We start from the raw sequence: 17,179 nt of genomic DNA, 5'->3' as shown, positions 1-17,179 counted from the left end.
AACACTTTACCCTTAGATTATCCACGGTTGACCTATCCAGATTCCTAAGAGGTCAGTAAGGGGCGAGTACAAGTGCACTAGAGTGCCTTCCGTCCCCTGTCCTATTGCTCTCCTATATCTCCTATACCTTTCTTCTATTCCTATATCTCTCTCTCTATATATATTTGTTTTCGTAGATTTTCATGGGTATATGTATGTAGATTGTTCTGAGTTCGGGTTTTGCCCCGTGTAATATTACACGGGGCAAAACCCGAACTCAGAACAATCTACATATAGCAGAGTCCACCGGATCAAATCCCAGTAAGGAAGGGTGTGGCTAGCTGATGAGGCCAGAACAAGGCCGAAATGGGACCATCCTAGTCTCACTTAATTTTAAAATTCCAGCTAAAAAAACATTTGACACATACAGAATATAGTTGTCGGCTATAAATAAATTAACTGCCTTGAAATGGTCCTGGGTTGGGCCTAGAGGCAAAAAGGAGCTGTGACGTTCCTACAATATACCAGGGTGATCCGACATAAAAAAACCCCACATATATACATATACATATATGACGGTCTTGGTATATTCGGGTTTCTTCCCGTGTAGGATTTGGAAATTTCTGGCGACGTTTCGATGAGGTCCCACTCATCATCTTCAGGCTGGTGTTTCTGTCCTTGTTCTAAGGCAAACACTGCGAGACCTAAGCTGCCTTCCTTCTATAAATACTGGTGGCTGGGTGTGGTTTGATGGCTCAGCAATTGCCTGCTGTGTAGAAACTTCCTGGTGAGTCAGTGGGGTAACATCTGGGGTCGTTGATGTAGCTGAAGTATGCTGATTAGTTAATGGTTGTTGATTAGAAAATCTACGAATATATATATATATATATATATATATATATATATATATATATATATATATATGTAGATTGTTCTGAGTTCGGGTTTTGCCCTGTGTAATATTTTGTATGTCTATGCGACGTTTCGGTGAAATCACATTCACCATCATCAGGCTGAAGTTTCCAAGCGGTGGTGGTGATGGTTATTGTCAGTCGGGTGATGGGCACATGCAAGGTGCACTGTTTTATGTTTGTTTTATGTAACCCTATGTGCAAAACCAATAAAATATTTTTTTTAAAGAACAGTTTTTCCCCATCACTCTGCTAAACAACTGTCAAAGTATTCACTAAAGCTGCATTACTATTACTATTAGTCTTCTCATGGTTTCTATCACCCATCTACACCCATTTATGACTGTATGACTGTAACTTGCTGCTTGTATCCTTACAATTTATATTAATATTGTTTCCTGATTACTTATTTATACCCTATGATAATCATTAAGTGTTGCACCATATGATTCTTGACAAATGTATCTTTTCTTTTTATGTACGCTGAGAGCATAGGCACCAAAGACAAATTCCTTATGTGTCTAATCACACTTAACCACTAAAGAATTATATTCTTATTCCTATTCCTATTCTATTCTGTTCTATTCTATTGATGTCACAAAGCAGAGGTTAATGATGTCACAATGCAGTGGTTATTTTTTTGGCTAATTGTAACCGAGCATGTAACATTGGGGGCCAATTAATTGAAGTGAGCATGGTTCTACCAACTCTGTCTCATTCTTATATCCTTTAATCTATGCAATGTATTACCAGCTCAGTCTGATCCCTTAAATCTAGCTGTAATATTCTTTTGGCACAACTCTAACCCTAACTCTAAAAGTTGCTGTAAAATTGTGATTTTTGAACAGCGAGTCATATTTATATTTCACTGTTGCTTTATGGGTGAACTTTCGGTGACCAAAGGATTCTTTCCCTCCTATATTTATTCTCATCGAAATAATATAAATAGTGACTAATCCCCTAAGAGGCTCCCTGGTGTTGTTCACCAGGCTAAATTTTATCCCATTCAAGGTTTCATTTATTGCTTTTGAAAACTCTGCTCCTCCGATTAAGGATTTTGCAAGATTTTGCAAAGCCAAACTGAAACTGAAAAGAAACACATTGTTTGGATAATCTTTGAGATTGAGAATTCCACTGGTTTCTAAGAATTTGGTCTGTTTTTCAGAAAAAGAAATGAACCGTCGAAGTCACAGATGCTGTTCTTTTGAAAATGGGGGTAAAGAAACATTTTATTCACCCCTACATCCAAGTCCATTCGTGATACCATACCTCTGAGTCAGGCGAGGGTTGCTACTTACTGCCACTACTGCTATAGCTTCAGGTTGCTCGCATAAACACATGCGCGTCCCAGTGATATTTTCCTTCTGTCCATACACAGGAAGCAAAATCTTGCAAGAAGATTTTACTCAGACATTAACACCCTCGAAAATGTCCAGAGATACTTCACCAGAAGAGCCCTGCATTCCTCCTCCTGTAACAGAATACCATACGAAACTAGACTTACAATCCTGGGCCTAGAAAACTTAGAACTAAGACACCTTAAACATGATCTAAATATTGCCCACAAGATTATATGCTGCAATGTCCTGCCTGTCAACGGCTACTTCAGCTTCAACCACAACAACACAAGAGCACATAACAGATTCAAGCTCAATATTAACCGCTCCAAACTTGACTGTAAAAAATACGACTTTAGTAATCGAATTGTTGAAGCGTGGAACTCATTGCCGGACTCCGTAGTATCATGCCCTAACCCCCAACGTTTTACCCTTAGATTGTCCATGGTTGACCTCTCCAGATTCCTAAGAGGTCAGTAAGGGGCGTGCATAAGTGCACGAGTGTGCCATCCGACCCCTGTCCTATTGTCTCTCCTATATCCCACATATCTTTTCTTCTATCCCTATATCTTTCTTCTATTCTCTCATTGATTATTTTATCCTATACTCTGTCTTCTATTCTTTCTCTAATTCTATTTCCTCGAAGGTGTCCTCTATTACCTTCAATGTGTATCATTGTGTATTGGACAAAATAACTAACTATCTAACTAACTAACTAACTATCTATCTAACTAACTAACTAACTAACTAACTAACTAACTAACTAACTAACTAACTGACTGTTGTGGTTAGCTCTGGCTATAAATAAATAAATAAACAAACAAACAAACAAACAAACAAACAAATATGTGTTAAGGGGACCCACATGGTGTGCCTTACAATCAATGATGGGTTCCTACAAGTATGCAGAACCGGTAGAACATTTTGGGTCAGGTACGCAGAACTGGTAGAAAAAATTTGATATTTTTTTTCTTTTTTTGCCTTCTGGGCTCTGATTATGTTTTTCCTATTGCAGTAAATGAGGTTGAATGTATATAATTTTAGAAGAGCTGTGCTTGCTTGTGTATGTTGTGTGTGTGTACATATACATGCAGTTTATAGAGGAGATAATGTATATTTTTGTGCGCCTGTGTGTAATATGTATGTACACATATGGCATATATACATAGAATTAAATAGTATATTTTGGATGTTCAGTAATAGTAAATAGATAGGGAAATTGTATCTCTCTGAGGCGAAGAGAGGCCTAACCCTAACTCAAACCCTTAACGGGAGTGACGTCAAGCTTGCCACCTTTAAGCCAATCACATGACCTTTAAGCCACCCCCTCGGGTCACATGATCGTGAAGCCATTCCCACCTGGTCACATGGCTGGCAAGCCACACCCACAGCATGGTAGCAAAAAACGTTGCTTACAATACTTATTTGACCCCTATGACAATCATTGTTTTTTACCTCATGATTCTTGACAAACGTATCTTTTCTTTCATGTACACTGTGAGCATATGCAATAATGACAAATTCCTTGTGAGTCCAATCACACTTGGCCAATAAAGAATTCTAATTCTCTGTTCTGTTATATTTTCTATTCCATATTCCAATTCCATTCCAATTTCTATTCTATTCTATATTCCTTATTCTATTCTATTCTCCTTATTCTATTCTATATTCAATAATAATAATAATAATAATAATAATAATAATAATAATAATAATTTATTAGATTTGTATGCCGCCCCTCTCTGAAGACTCACAACAACAATAAACAATACGGTACAAATCCAATAATTAAAAACTAAATTTAAGAAACCCACTATCAATAAAAACAATCACACTACCCAATCATAACCACACATAAATCTTATTGCCAAAGGGGATATATCAATTATTCTATTCTATATTCCCTATTCTATTCCATTTTATATTCCTTATTCTATTCTATTTTATATTCCTTATTCAATTCCATTCTATATTCCCTATTCTATTTTATATTCTTTATTCTATTCTATATTTCTTATTCTATATTCCTTATTCTATTCTATTCCTTATTCAATTCCATTCTATATTCCCTATTCTATTCTATTGTATATTCCTTATTCTATTCTATATTTCTTATTCTATTCTATATTCCTTATTCTATTCTATATTCCTTATTCTATTTTATATTCCTTATTCTATTCTACATTTATTATTCTATTCTATATTCCTTATTCTATTCTATTCTATATTCTTTATTCCATTCTATTCTATATTCCTTATTCAATTCCATTCTATATTCCCTATTCTATTTTATATTCTTTATTCTATTCTATTCTATATTTCTTATTCTATATTCCTTATTCTATTCTATTCCTTATTCAATTCCATTCTATATTCCCTATTCTATTCTATTTTATATTCCTTATTCTATTCTATATTTCTTATTCTATTCTATTCTATATTCCTTATTCTATTCTAATCTATATTCCCTATATTCTATTTTATATTCCTTATTCTATTCTACATTTATTATTCTATTCTATATTCCTTATTCTATTCTATTCTATATTCTTTATTCCATTCCATTCTATATTCCTTATTCAATTCCATTCTATATTCCCTATTCTATTTTATATTCCTTATTCTATTCTATATTCCTTATTCTATTCTATATTCCTTATTCAATTCCATTCTATATTCCCTATATTCTATTTTATATTCCTTATTCTATTCTATATTCCTTATTCTATTCTATATTCCTTATTCAATTCCATTCTATATTCCCTGTATTCTATTTTATATTCCTTATTCTATTCTACATTCCTTATTCTACCCCACCCTACCCTCTTTTCCTCCTTTTTTCCGGCACTGTATGGTACACACCGTATAATGTATGTTCTATTATTCACGGCTCTAAGCCACCGCAGTCTCGTGGCTGGGGAAAAAAAACCACCCAGAAAACCGGAGCAGCACCCGGAATAAAGAAAGCAAATCAAACCGCCGATCGGGCGACTGGAAACCGAAGCGTCCCGGGCACCAGACCACGGGAAACAACAACAAAACCACCGCAAAGGCAACCCACTCAACACCGTGGGTGGGTGATGGACCACGCAACCCGTAGTGTGTGTGTGTGTGGGGGGGGTGTTCTAGCGCCAAGGCGGTTCCCCCCCCCGCCCAGTGCTATTGGGCGATCCCAAGCCTCCGGCATCTTCCCCGCGTGTATTTTCCCCGTCCATGCGAGGCGGGCGGGGAAGGGGGCTGCAAAAGGAACCCCCAAACACACCCGGTTCCTGTCTTCCCTCCCTCCGGCTCTCTCTCCGGGCGGCCCGGAGGCTTTTCCTGGCCTGGCGTGGCCAGGATGACCCCACCCTCCGCCGCTCCCCCCCCCTTCCTATCAGGATCCATCCGCCCCAACGCCCCTTTCGGGGGGTGTCCCCCCCCACACACACCCACCCTTTATTTTTTTTCTAACCCCGAGCATCAGAAGGAAGGAGAGGAAAGAGGGAGGGAGGGAGGATAGAAGGGCGGCCGCCTCTTTTGTTTCCGAGCCCCCCCCCTTCCACGAGAGAGAGGGAGAGAGAGAGTCTGGCCAGACAGGGCGAAGTCCCCACCACGGTCGGGTGGTGGTCCTTCCTGGGAATCTCTTCTCTTCCCATCCGGCGGGGCCGGTCGCGGATCCTCGGCAGGTGGGTAGATCGGATGCTGGCTTTAACGCCCCCCCTCCAAATGCTTCCCCGCTGTCATCCCCTTGCCCCCCTCTCGGCAATTATTGCTTCCTTCTTGTTTCTCCCTTCCCTCCCGTCCTCTTTGGACCGTCCAGCTACTGGACTCTTTGCGATCCCGGTCCCGGGATGAAGCCCCAGCCGGCAACTCTAAATATTGGAGGGGGGGGATGCTCTTGTGTTTCACCCCTTCCCTGCCTCCCTCGTGCCGCTCTCTCCCCACCCTCCCCACATTTTCTCCTTCTTGCATCTCCAAGTCCCCCCACCCCCCCCAAGGATGGGCAGCTGGTGTTTTATCTTGGGAATTGAATTGGGATGGGATGGGATGGGATGGAATAAAATGCAAGGGAACAAAACAGACTGATGATTGTTGATGTAAGGGCAAGATAAGATCTGGATTTTTGAACGATTTATAGAAAATGTGTAACCATGTACGTTATGGTTGGGCTGGATAGCTTCTGAACCATGCAACTCTAACATGTTATTTTCAGTATTTCAAGGTATGTACATATTGTCTCTCTCTCTCTCTCCTTTTATCTATCTCTATCTACATCTATTCTATTTTTCTTTCTATCAATCTATCTATCTATCATTCTATCTATCATCTATCTATCTATCCTTTTATCTATCTATCTATCTTTTTATCTATCTAGCTATATCTATCTATCTATCCTTTTATCTATCTCTATCTACATCTATTGTATTTTTCTATCTACAGTATCTTTCTATCTATCTATCTCTATCTCTATCTATCTATCTATCTATCCTTTTATCTCTCTCTATCTACATCTATTGTATTTTTCTATCTCTATCTAGCATCTATCTATCTATCTAGCATTCTATATCTACCTACCTACCTACCTACCTACTTACCTATCTATCTATCTATCCATCTATCCATCTATCTATCTATCTATTATTTTGATTTGTAGGTCACTCAACTCCATGCAAACTCGGCACATATTGACCTGTATGTGATGTAGAGGAGGGAAAAAATGATAAGGAATCGGATGGGATGGGATGGCATAGAATACAATACAATACAATAGAATAAAATAGGGGAAAATGGAATAGAATAGAATAAGGAATATAGTATATAGAATAGAATAGAATAAAAGAGAAGAGAATAAGGAAAATAGAATAGAATAGAATTCTTTATTGGCCAAGTGTGATTGAACACACAAGGAATTGGTCTTTGATGCATAAGCTCTCAGTGTACATAAAAAGACAAGCTAAATTGGTCAAGAATCATGGGGTGCCACACTTAATGATAGTCATAGGATGCCAATAAGCATTCAGGAAACCATCAGGAGGGCTTTACTTGATTTCTGTTCTCCTGGTTTTTTGGCCTTAGCCAGTCTTTGTCCTTCCATTAGCCTTTTGGGCTGTCTTAACACGTGGGCCTGATGGGTACTTTCCCGTGGCCCCCACAAGAATAGGGGGGCATATTAATCTGTGTATGTTAACCCTTCAATGCACCTTGTATCCTATAAATGCGGCGACATATGTATCACATTCTACTGCATTTTTTAAAGATGAAGACTAGCAGGCAAAATATAGGTTTGATTTTATTGACCGTTTACATTTTTGGTCCAGTGGTGTAGTTGTCGTAGGGGCCCCAGTACCTTGCTTTGCCTTTGAGGGGGGGGCATAATGTTTTTTAAAGCCTCCTGCTCTGAAATCCTTTCTCCAAGCTTGGAAGAAAAGAGGAGGTGGGAGCAAACAGCAAATCACCCCTCTTTGGGATGCATGTAGCAGTTTTCCGATCTGAAATCCAGCTTGCTGTGATTACAAGCTGCATGCTGCAATTCTTGATTTTTTCTTCCCTGGGGCTGGGTAACCCCTGCTGAAGCCGGCATAAGATGCTGCTATTAATATGTTTCTCCTCCCCGAGCCTTGCTCTTTCTCTCGGATCAAAGCTTGCTTTCTTACATCCGTTCCGTGGATGGCTGTTGTTTTTTTCACACAAGGTTTCACCTGCCTTCGGAAAGGGGCCAACCTCTCTGAGATTCCCATTTGCTCGTGTGTGTTTTTTCATTCGTTGCAGCCCGGTAAAAAAAACTTGAAGAGTAGCCTCCTTTATCCTAATCTCCAGAAGCAAAAACGGTTGGAGGATGCTCCTTATTTCAGGTATTTCCCTCCTGCAGCCATTGGTGGAAGTCTAATCTTGGAAAGCCTTGTTGGTGCAGAAGAGATGGCAATGATAAGGATCTTTCTTTCTTTCTTTCTTTCTTTCTTTCTTTCCTTCCTTCCTTCCTTCTTTCTTTCTTTCTTTCTTGTGTGTGGAAAGCCTTGTTGGTGCAGGGGAGATGGCAATGATAAAGATCTTTCTTTCTTTCTTTCTTTCTTTCTTTCTTTCTTTCTTCCTTGTGTGTGGAAAGCCTTCCTGGTGCAAAAGACATAGCAATGATAAAGATTTATTTCCCTCTCTCCATATCTCTCTCTCTCTCTCTCTCTCTCTCTCTCTCTCTCTTTCTGGTGTATGAAAAGGCTTCCTGGTGCAAAAGACATGGCAATGATAAAGATTTCTTTCTTTCTTTCTTTCTTTCTTTCCTTCCTTCCTTCCTCCCTCCCTCCCTCTCTCTCTCTCTCTCTTTCTGGCGTGTGGCAGGCAGCCTAAGGACATTTCAAAGCCATGTGCTTGCCATGTGCCCGAGTCTTCGGAGAGGGGAGGGGCGGCATACAAATCTAATAAATTATTATTATTATTATTATTATTATTATTATTATTATTTCTTTCTTTCTTTCTTTCTTGTGTATGGAAAGCCTTGTTGGTGCAGGGGAGATGGCAATGATAAAGATCTTTCCTTCCTTCCTTCCTTCCTTCCTTCCTTCTTTCTTTCTTTCTTTCTTTCTTTCTTTCTTTCTTCCTTCCTTGTATGTGGAAAGCCTTCCTGGTGCAAAAGACATAGCAATGATAAAGATTTATTTCCCTCTCTCCATCTCTTTCTCTCTCTCTCTCTCTTTCTGGTGTATGAAAAGGCTTCCTGGTGCAAAAGACATGGCAATGATAAAGATTTATTTCTTTCTTTCTTTCTTTCTTTCTTTCTTTCCTTCCTTCCTTCCTCCCTCCCTCTCTCTCTCTCTCTTTCTGGCATGTGGCAGGCAGCCTAAGGACATTTCAAAGCCATGTGCTTGCCATGTGCCCGAGTCTTCAGAGAGGGGAGGGGCGGCATACAAATCTAATTTATTATTATTATTATTATTATTATTATTATTATTATTATTATTTTTATTTATTTATTTATTTCTTTTTCTTGTGTGTGGAAAGCCTTCCTGTTGCAGAAAACATGTCAATGACAATTTCTTTCCTTCCTTCCTTCCTTCCTTCCTTCCTCCCTCCCTCCCTCTCTCTCTCTCTCTCTTTCTGGCGTGTGGCAGCCAGCCTAAGGACATTTCAAAGCCATGTGCTTGCTATTGTATCAAGAGTGAAGTGCCCTTGAGGGGTGGGTTTTGTGTGAGTGTGCAAAAACTGGAAATGATATTGTGCAGGCAGTGCTTTGTACCTCGTTGCAGGATTCGGTCAGGCTGTCAGAAAAACAGGAAAGAGCATCTTTTAATTCGGGTTAATTTTGTTCTTAGAAACAACTGGCAAAGAATAGGTTGATTTACATGCCACCCATGGAAGTGGGGGCTTGGGTATTCTGCTCCCCAATGTCTGACTGTCAGTCAAGTTCCAAAAGCCACAATCAAGACTCCTCCAGGGAAATCATAGACGGCCAGAACTTTGCTCTTGAAAACAGTGTGAAACTATTTTGGGGGTTTGTTCCTACCAGTTTTTCAAATGCTGACAACATCTATATTGGCATTCTGGCATTGGGCCAGAATACATCCAGAACCGCCTTCTACCGCACGAATCCCAGCGGCCGATAAGGTCCCACAGAGTTGGCCTTCTCCGGGTCCCGTCGACCAAAAAATGTCGTTTGGCGGGCCCCAGGGGAAGAGCCTTCTCTGTGGCGGCCCCGGCCCTCTGGAACCAGCTCCCCCCAGAGATTAGAATGGCTCCAACCCTCCTTGTCTTTCGCAAATTACTTAGGACCCACCTTTGTCGCCAGGCATGGGGGAGTTAAGTTATCCTTTCCCCCTAGGCTCTTACAAGTTATGGATGGTATGTTTGTGTGTATGTTTGGTTTTTTATAATAAGGGTTTTTTAGTTGTATTGTTCATGTTGTTTTACCACTGTTGTTAGCCACCCTGAGTCTGCGGAGAGGGGCGGCATACAAATCCAATTAATAATAATAATAATAATAATAATAATAATAATAATAATAATAATATATGTGCTTGGACTGCAGTGCCCGGAATTCCTAACTGGTGGTGGCCGTTGCAAAGAATTTTGAAAGATCACATCCATACATCTAGAAGGGTGATCGCTAGGTGTGCATCAGCAATCAAATCCTGGCCTGTCCAAATTGGTTCCTCCAGATTAGACACTTAGTGGATCCCATCATTTCTAGGCTGCATTAACAGAGGGATAGAATCAAGATCACGTGAAGTGTTAATACTACTTTATAAGGCCTTGGTAAGGCCATACTTGGAATACTGCCTTCAGTTTTGGTCGCCACGATGCAAAAAGGATGTTGAGACTCTAGAAAGAATGCAGAGAAGAACAACAAAGATGATTAGGAGACTGGAGGCTAAAACATATGAAGAAGGGTTGCAGGAACAGGGCATGGCTAGTTTAATGAAAAGAAAAACCAGGGGAGACATGATAGCAGTGTTGCAATATCTCAGGGGTTGCCACAAAGAAGGAGTCAACCTATTCTCCAAAGCACCTGAAAGTAGAACAAGAAGCAATGGGTAGAAGCTGAACAAGGAGAGAAGTAACTTAAACTAAGGAGAAATTTCCTGACAGTCAGAATGGTTGGTCAGTGGAACAGCGTGCCTCCAGAAGTTGTGAATGCCCCAACACTGGAAGTTTTTAAGCAGATGTTGGATAACCATCTGTCTGAAGTAGTGTAGGTTTTCCTGCTGAAGCAGCGGGTTGGACTAGAAGACCTCCAAGGTCCTTTCCAACTCTTGTTATTGCTGCTGTTGCTCCTGCTATTATTATTATTATTATTATTATTATTATTACTTATTTATTTTATTTATTTATTTATTTATTAGATTTGCATGCCGCCCCTCTCCGCAGACTCGGGGCGGCTAACAACAATAGTGAAACAACATATAACAAATCTAATATTTGAAATAATTTAAAAACCCTAATTCAAAAAACCAAACATATACACAAACATACCATGCATAAATTGTATAGGCCTAGGGGGAAGGGCATATCTCAGTTCCCCCACGCCTGACGACAGAGGTGGGTTTTAAGGAGCTTACGAAAGGCGAGGAGGGTGGGGGCAATTCTGATCTCTGGGGGGAGTTGGTTCCAGAGGGTCGGGGCCGCCACAGAGAAGGCTCTTCCCCTGGGTCCTGCCAAATGACATTGTTTAGTCGACGGGATCCGGAGAAGGCCAACTCTGTGGGACCTAACTGGTCGCTGGGATTCGTGCGGTAGAAGGCGGTCCTGGAGATATTATTATTATTATTATTATTATTATTATTATTATTATTATTATTATTATTATTATAATGGCCATCTGTTGTAGCCTCTGCTCTGTGGAACATCTTCCCTTCAGAAATTAGTGACTCTCCCAAAACTCTAAAAACTTGGCTATGTGTTCAAATCTGGGATTCCAAATGTATTAAGGGCCCTGTCTATTGGTTTTATTTTTAAATTGGGTGCTCTCTGTGTCTATTTTGTACTGTTTTTATCGGTTTTAAATGCCTGTGGTAGTGCAGTAGTTAGAATGCCCACTGCCAGACGGGTTCAAGGTTGACTCAACCTTCCATCCTTCCAAGATCGATAAAATGAGAATTCAGATTGTTGGGGGCAATACGCTGACTCTGTAAAATTCAATTTCAATTCAATTCAATTTATTAGATTTGTATGCTGCCCCTCTCCGAAGACTCGGGGCGGCTCACAACAATAATAAAAACAATATTCCAGCAAAAACAAACCGATCGGCAGCCTGCACTGGCTGCCGATCGGTTTGCGGTCACAATTCAAAGTGTTGGTAATGACCTTTAAAGCCCTACATGGCATTGGGCCAGAATACATCCGGAACCGCCTTCTACCGCATGAATCCCAGTGGCCGATAAGGTCCCACAGAGTTGGCCTTCTCCGGGTCCCGTCGACCAAACAATGTCGTTTGGCGGGCCCCAGGGGAAGAGCCTTCTCTGTGGCGGCCCCAGCCCTCTGGAACCAACTCCCCCCAGAGATTAGAACGGCCCCCACCCTCCTTGTCTTTCGCAAATTACTTAAGACCCACCTTTGTCGCCAGGCATGGGGGAGTTAAGTTATCCTTTCCCCCTAGGCTATTACAAGTTATGCATGGTATGTTTGTGTGTATGTTTGGTTTTTTATAATAAAGGTTTTTTAGTTGTTTTTATTAATTGGATTGTTCATGTTGTTTTACCACTGTTGTTATCCGCCCCGAGTCTGCGGAGAGGGGCGGCATACAAATCCAATAAATAATAATAAATAATAATAATAATAATAATAATATTAAAAAGCACATAAAACCCTATCATATTTAAAAAAGCAAACATAAATATAAAAAAGCCTGGGGGATAGGTGTCACAACTCCCCCATGCTTGGCGGTATAGATGGGTCTTGAGTAATTTACGAAAGACAAGGAGTGTGGGGGCAGTTCTAATCTCCGGGGGGAGTTGATTCCAAAGGGCCGGGGCTGCCACAGAGAAGGCTCTTCCCCTGGGGCCCGCCAAACCTGTAGGGCCCAATGAAATGGTACATAAGTCTAAATGCTATCGCTATTTAGAATGATAAGCCGGCAAGAGTCATCCAGTTGAGATGGCAGGGGGTACAGAAATTAATTAATTGATTAATTAATTAATTTCTGTACCCCATGCCATTTAATTAATTAATTGATTGATTGATTAATAAGTGGTTTGCACAGTGTAAAAAGGGAGTCAAGGAAGAAAGAGAGTGGAAATGAAAACAAGGATAAAAGTGAAAAAACTGTTGATGCAATTGGTATGTAAGCCAAAGGAACATCATTACAGAAAAATAAGGATAATATTTTTGTGCTTATCTGTCCACTTTATTATGTTTTAGCTTGAAGCATCGGACATGTGGAAGGATTTCCCTTGCCCACGCCCTTTCTTTGTTCTCTGATTGTGGGAGTGTAATTTTTTATTTTTATTCTTTTTGCAAATAGGGATAGGTGGAATAAATTTAGCACAGCATGTTGCCTTTTCTTTTGGAGATGAATGAATAAGTTGTCTTTCTGCACCTGAGGCTTATGTGCTTTTAAAAAATTCATAATTTGTGGTTAGAATGTGGTTTAGGAGTTCCCAACCTCCTATCTCAGGGATGGCAAACCTTTTTTTTCCTCGGGTGCTGAAAGAGCATGCGAGTGCCCACACCCATAATTCAAAGCCTGGGGAGGCCAAAATAGCTTCCCCCGCCCCTACGGAAGCCCTCTGGAGGCCGGAAACAGCCTGTTTCCAAACTTCTGGTGGGCCCAGTAGGCTCGTGTTTCGCCCTCCCCAGGCTCCAAAGGCTTCCCTGGAGCTGGGGGAGGTAAAAACGCCCTCCCAGAGCCTCTGTCCGAGCCAAATACCAGTCATTGGAGGGTGGTCCTTGAAGACATGTACTGTACATCACTCAGACTTTGCATGCAATTCCTGGCAGGGGAACGTTTTAAATCCCGGTGAAGGTTTTGTCTCTGCATGCTGATTCACATAAGCCCATCATTGTGTGCTCCAAGCAGCGATGTCAAGGGGAGAAGTTGTTTTGTTTCTAAAACTGGTAGTACCGATTGGAGTAGCAGTTTTAAATTTGTGATGTCCAGGTCTTCTTCTTCTTCTCCTTCTCCTTCTCCTTCTCCTCCTCCTCCTCCTCCTCCTCCTCCTCCTCCTCCTTCCTTCTTCTTCTTCTTCTTCGACTTCTTCTTCTTTTTCTTTTTCTTCTTCTTCTTCTTCTTCTTCTTCTTCTTCCTCTTCTCCTTCTTCTCCTTCTTCTCCTTCTGCTTCCTTTTTCTCCTCCTCCTCCTTCTCTTTCTTCTTCTTCCTTCTTCTCCTTCTTCTTTCTTCCTCCTCTTCTTCCTCTTCTTCCTCTTCTTCTCCTTCTGCTTCCTTCTTCTTCTTCTCCTCCTTCTCTTTCTTCTTCTTCCTTCTTTTTCTTCCTCTTCTTCTTCTCCTTCTTCCTTCTGCTTCCTTCTTCTTCTTTCTCCTTCTCCTTTCTTCTTCCTCTTCTTCTCCTCCTTCTCTTTCTCCTTCTTCTCCTTCTTTCTCCTTCTCCTTCTTTCTCCTTCTTTCTTCTTCCTCTTCTTCTTCTCCTTCTTCTTCTTCTCCTTCTTCCTTCTGCTTCCTTCTCCTCCTCCTTCTCTTTCTTCTTCTTCCTTCTTCTTCTTCTTCTTCTTCTTCTTCTTCTTCTTCTTCTTCTTCTTCTTCTTCTTCCACTTCTTCCTCCTCCCCCTCCCCTTCCCTTTCTCCTTCTCCTTTCTACTCTTCCTTTTCCTCCTCCTCTTCCTCCCCCTCCTCCTCCTCTTCTTCTATGATTATTATTATTATTGCCTCTCACAGCATATCTTCGATATTGTAACCGACATGTGGTTTTCTGTCTAACAGGCTGAGAGCGAAGTGTGACTTTCCACAAAGCGTCATATATGCTGGAGCTCTTGGACGTTAGGAGGTACGTTTTCCCCATAACCCTGAAGATGTGAAAGCACACAGCTGCTGGAACTCTCCATTAGAGAAAAAGAAAGATGTACCCATTTTATGGATAAAATCTTTTTCTTTTAATAAGAATAATTTATTGTCCTCCATACTTGCTGGTCCTGTAAGCCTCAGTATTCAAAAACAGTTTTATTTATTCATTCATTCATTTATTCTATTTTTTATGCCACCCTTTTCCTTAGACGCAGGGCAGCTTACAACATGTTAGCAATAGCACTTTTTAACAGAGCCAGCATATTGCCCCCACAATCCGGGTCCTCATTTTACCCACCTCGGAAGGTTGAGTCAACCTTCAGCCGGTGATGAGATTTGAACTGCTGACCTGCAGATCTAGCAGTCAGCTTTAGTGGCCTGCAGTACTGCATTCTACCCACTGCGCCACCTCGGCTCAGTGATACCTTGTCTTACAAACTTAATCGGTTCCGGGACGAGGTTCTTAAGGTGAAAAGTTTGTAAGACGAAACAATGTTTCCCATAGGAATCAATGGAAAAGCGATTAATGCGTGCAAGCCCAAAACTCACCCCTTTTGCCAGCCGAAGCACCCGTTTTTGCGCTGCTGGGATTTCCCTGAGGCTCCCCTCCATGGGAAACCCCACCTCCGGACTTCTGTGTTTTTGCAGTGCTGCAGGGAAATCCCAGCAGGGGGAATCCCAGCATCACAAAAATGAGCGCTTCGCTGGCAACGGAAATCCGGAGGTGAGGTTTCCCAGTGAGGGGAGCCTCAGTGAAATCACAGCATCCCAAAAACACAGAGGTCCGGAGATGGGGTTTCGAGGACTTTGGTGTTTTTGCGATGCTGTGATTTCACTGAGGCTCCCCTCACTGGGAAACCCCACCTCTGGACTTCCGTTGCTAGCGAAGCACCCATTTTTGCACTGCTGGGATTCCCCTGCAGCATCACAAAAACATGGAAGTCTGGAGGTGGGGTTTCCCATGGAGGGGAGCCTCAGGGAAATCCCAGCAGCGCAAAAACAGGTGCTTCGCTGGCAACGGAAGTCCGGAGGCGGGGCATCCCAGTGGCAGCGGTGGGTTTGTAAGGTGAAAATAGTTTGTAAAAAGAGGCAAAAAAATCTTAAACCCCGGGTTTGTATCTCGAAAAGTTTGTATGACAAGGCATTTGTAACACCAGGTATCACTGTATTAAGTAATGGAACAAATGAATCACAACCGTTTTTTAAGTTTCATTGCTTTTGCAGGGCACTTAAGATAGACTCTACTACATTCTTCTTCTCTAAAAGCCTCAACCATTGTTTGTATTTGCGTGATATTATTAGACTAGGATTAGAGTTAACCATGGTTAAGACACTTACTCAATGAATTTGCTCCAAATTACACACCCCAAACCGGCTCGGAATGCAGTTTGACTATCTCGTTTTAATTAATATGGATATTGTGAGGTTTGTTTCTCAAAAATATGTCTAAAATCTAGCATGGGGTGATTATATGCATGTGAGATGAGAATGATGGGTTTTTTCCCCCTACCTTTTTAATTTAACAACAAAGTCAACATGTGATACTAAAAAACAGTTGTAACAGAATAATAAGAGGGAGCAGTAGAAAAGTAGCTTTGACACAACTCTAGTTACTTGTTTTGTGTTCCTGGAGGAATAGTAGAATTCTGCTGCTTAATCATACGTTAACCACTAATGTAGGTTTGGATACCATGCTGGTCTGTGTGGTGGACATATGATCAGTCATAAAGCAATCTGTTATTACAGATAGGAGTTAAGATGGCCCTTAGCCATACTCTGTATTCCAATCTGCAGGCTACTTTACTTTGTCATCTCAACTGGATCAATGCGTCTGTCTAATTTTGTTTTTTACAGCCCTCCAGATAATTTCAAAGAAGCATATTGTGCAATCAGAATAAATTACCAAGGGGGAAAAACCAGAGCTCTGAAATGTCTGAAATTGTGTGAAATTGGCAAATTGTTTGAGGGTTTTTGCTTTTTTGGCATAATATCTAGGGACTTTCAAGGCTGAGCTATAAAGTGTTCCTGGAACTTGTTTCTTTTTTAAACAACAACACTAAACCCCAGATTTGATGAGTGCAGATTTTGTAAACTGGAAGTGAGTTTAATGTGTGTCAAATGGAATGGATTGGCTTGGTGTGATAATATCAGAGAGAGAGAGAGGCTGTTGTGTGAGAAATGGAAAGAAAAGGTGGATAGAGAAAAATTATTTTCTCTATCACACAATACTAGGACGAGGGGGCCCTCCCTAAAGCTCATAGGTAAGAAAGTGAGGACAAACAAAGGGGGAATATTTCTTCACCCAGAGGGTCTTTGGTTTAAGGAATTCACTTCTGGAAGAGGTCATGACAGCTGTCAGCCTGGAGAGCTTCAAGGCAGGATTAGACAGATTCATGGATGCCAAGGGTATCGGTGGTTATTGAAAGGGATGTCCATGTGCCGCCTCTATCTATCTATCTATCTATCTATCTATCTATCTATCTATCTATCTATCTATCTATTTATTCTTTGTCCAATATACAATACATAT

General features: G+C 41.0%; 1 protein-coding gene across 2 annotated transcripts in view; it reads left to right on the top strand.

The window, feature by feature from the left end:
- Positions 1-5,727: 5,727 nt before the first annotated feature.
- The window catches only part of TMEM150C (transmembrane protein 150C), a 49,522-nt gene continuing 38,070 nt past the window's right edge, over positions 5,728-17,179 (top strand). Inside the window, exons 1-2 of one of the 2 annotated variants that reach the window (XM_070756972.1) lie at positions 5,728-5,892; positions 14,569-14,632. The gene's annotated coding sequence lies outside the window, so the exon portion shown is untranslated. The remainder of the gene's footprint in view (positions 5,893-14,568; positions 14,633-17,179) is intronic. The other variant, XM_070756970.1, reaches the window with a different exon arrangement.

Source organism: Erythrolamprus reginae, chromosome 7 (assembly GCF_031021105.1).
Source record: "Erythrolamprus reginae isolate rEryReg1 chromosome 7, rEryReg1.hap1, whole genome shotgun sequence".
Taxonomy (NCBI): domain Eukaryota; kingdom Metazoa; phylum Chordata; class Lepidosauria; order Squamata; family Dipsadidae; genus Erythrolamprus; species Erythrolamprus reginae.
This window is presented reverse-complemented; position numbering and strand designations above follow the sequence as displayed.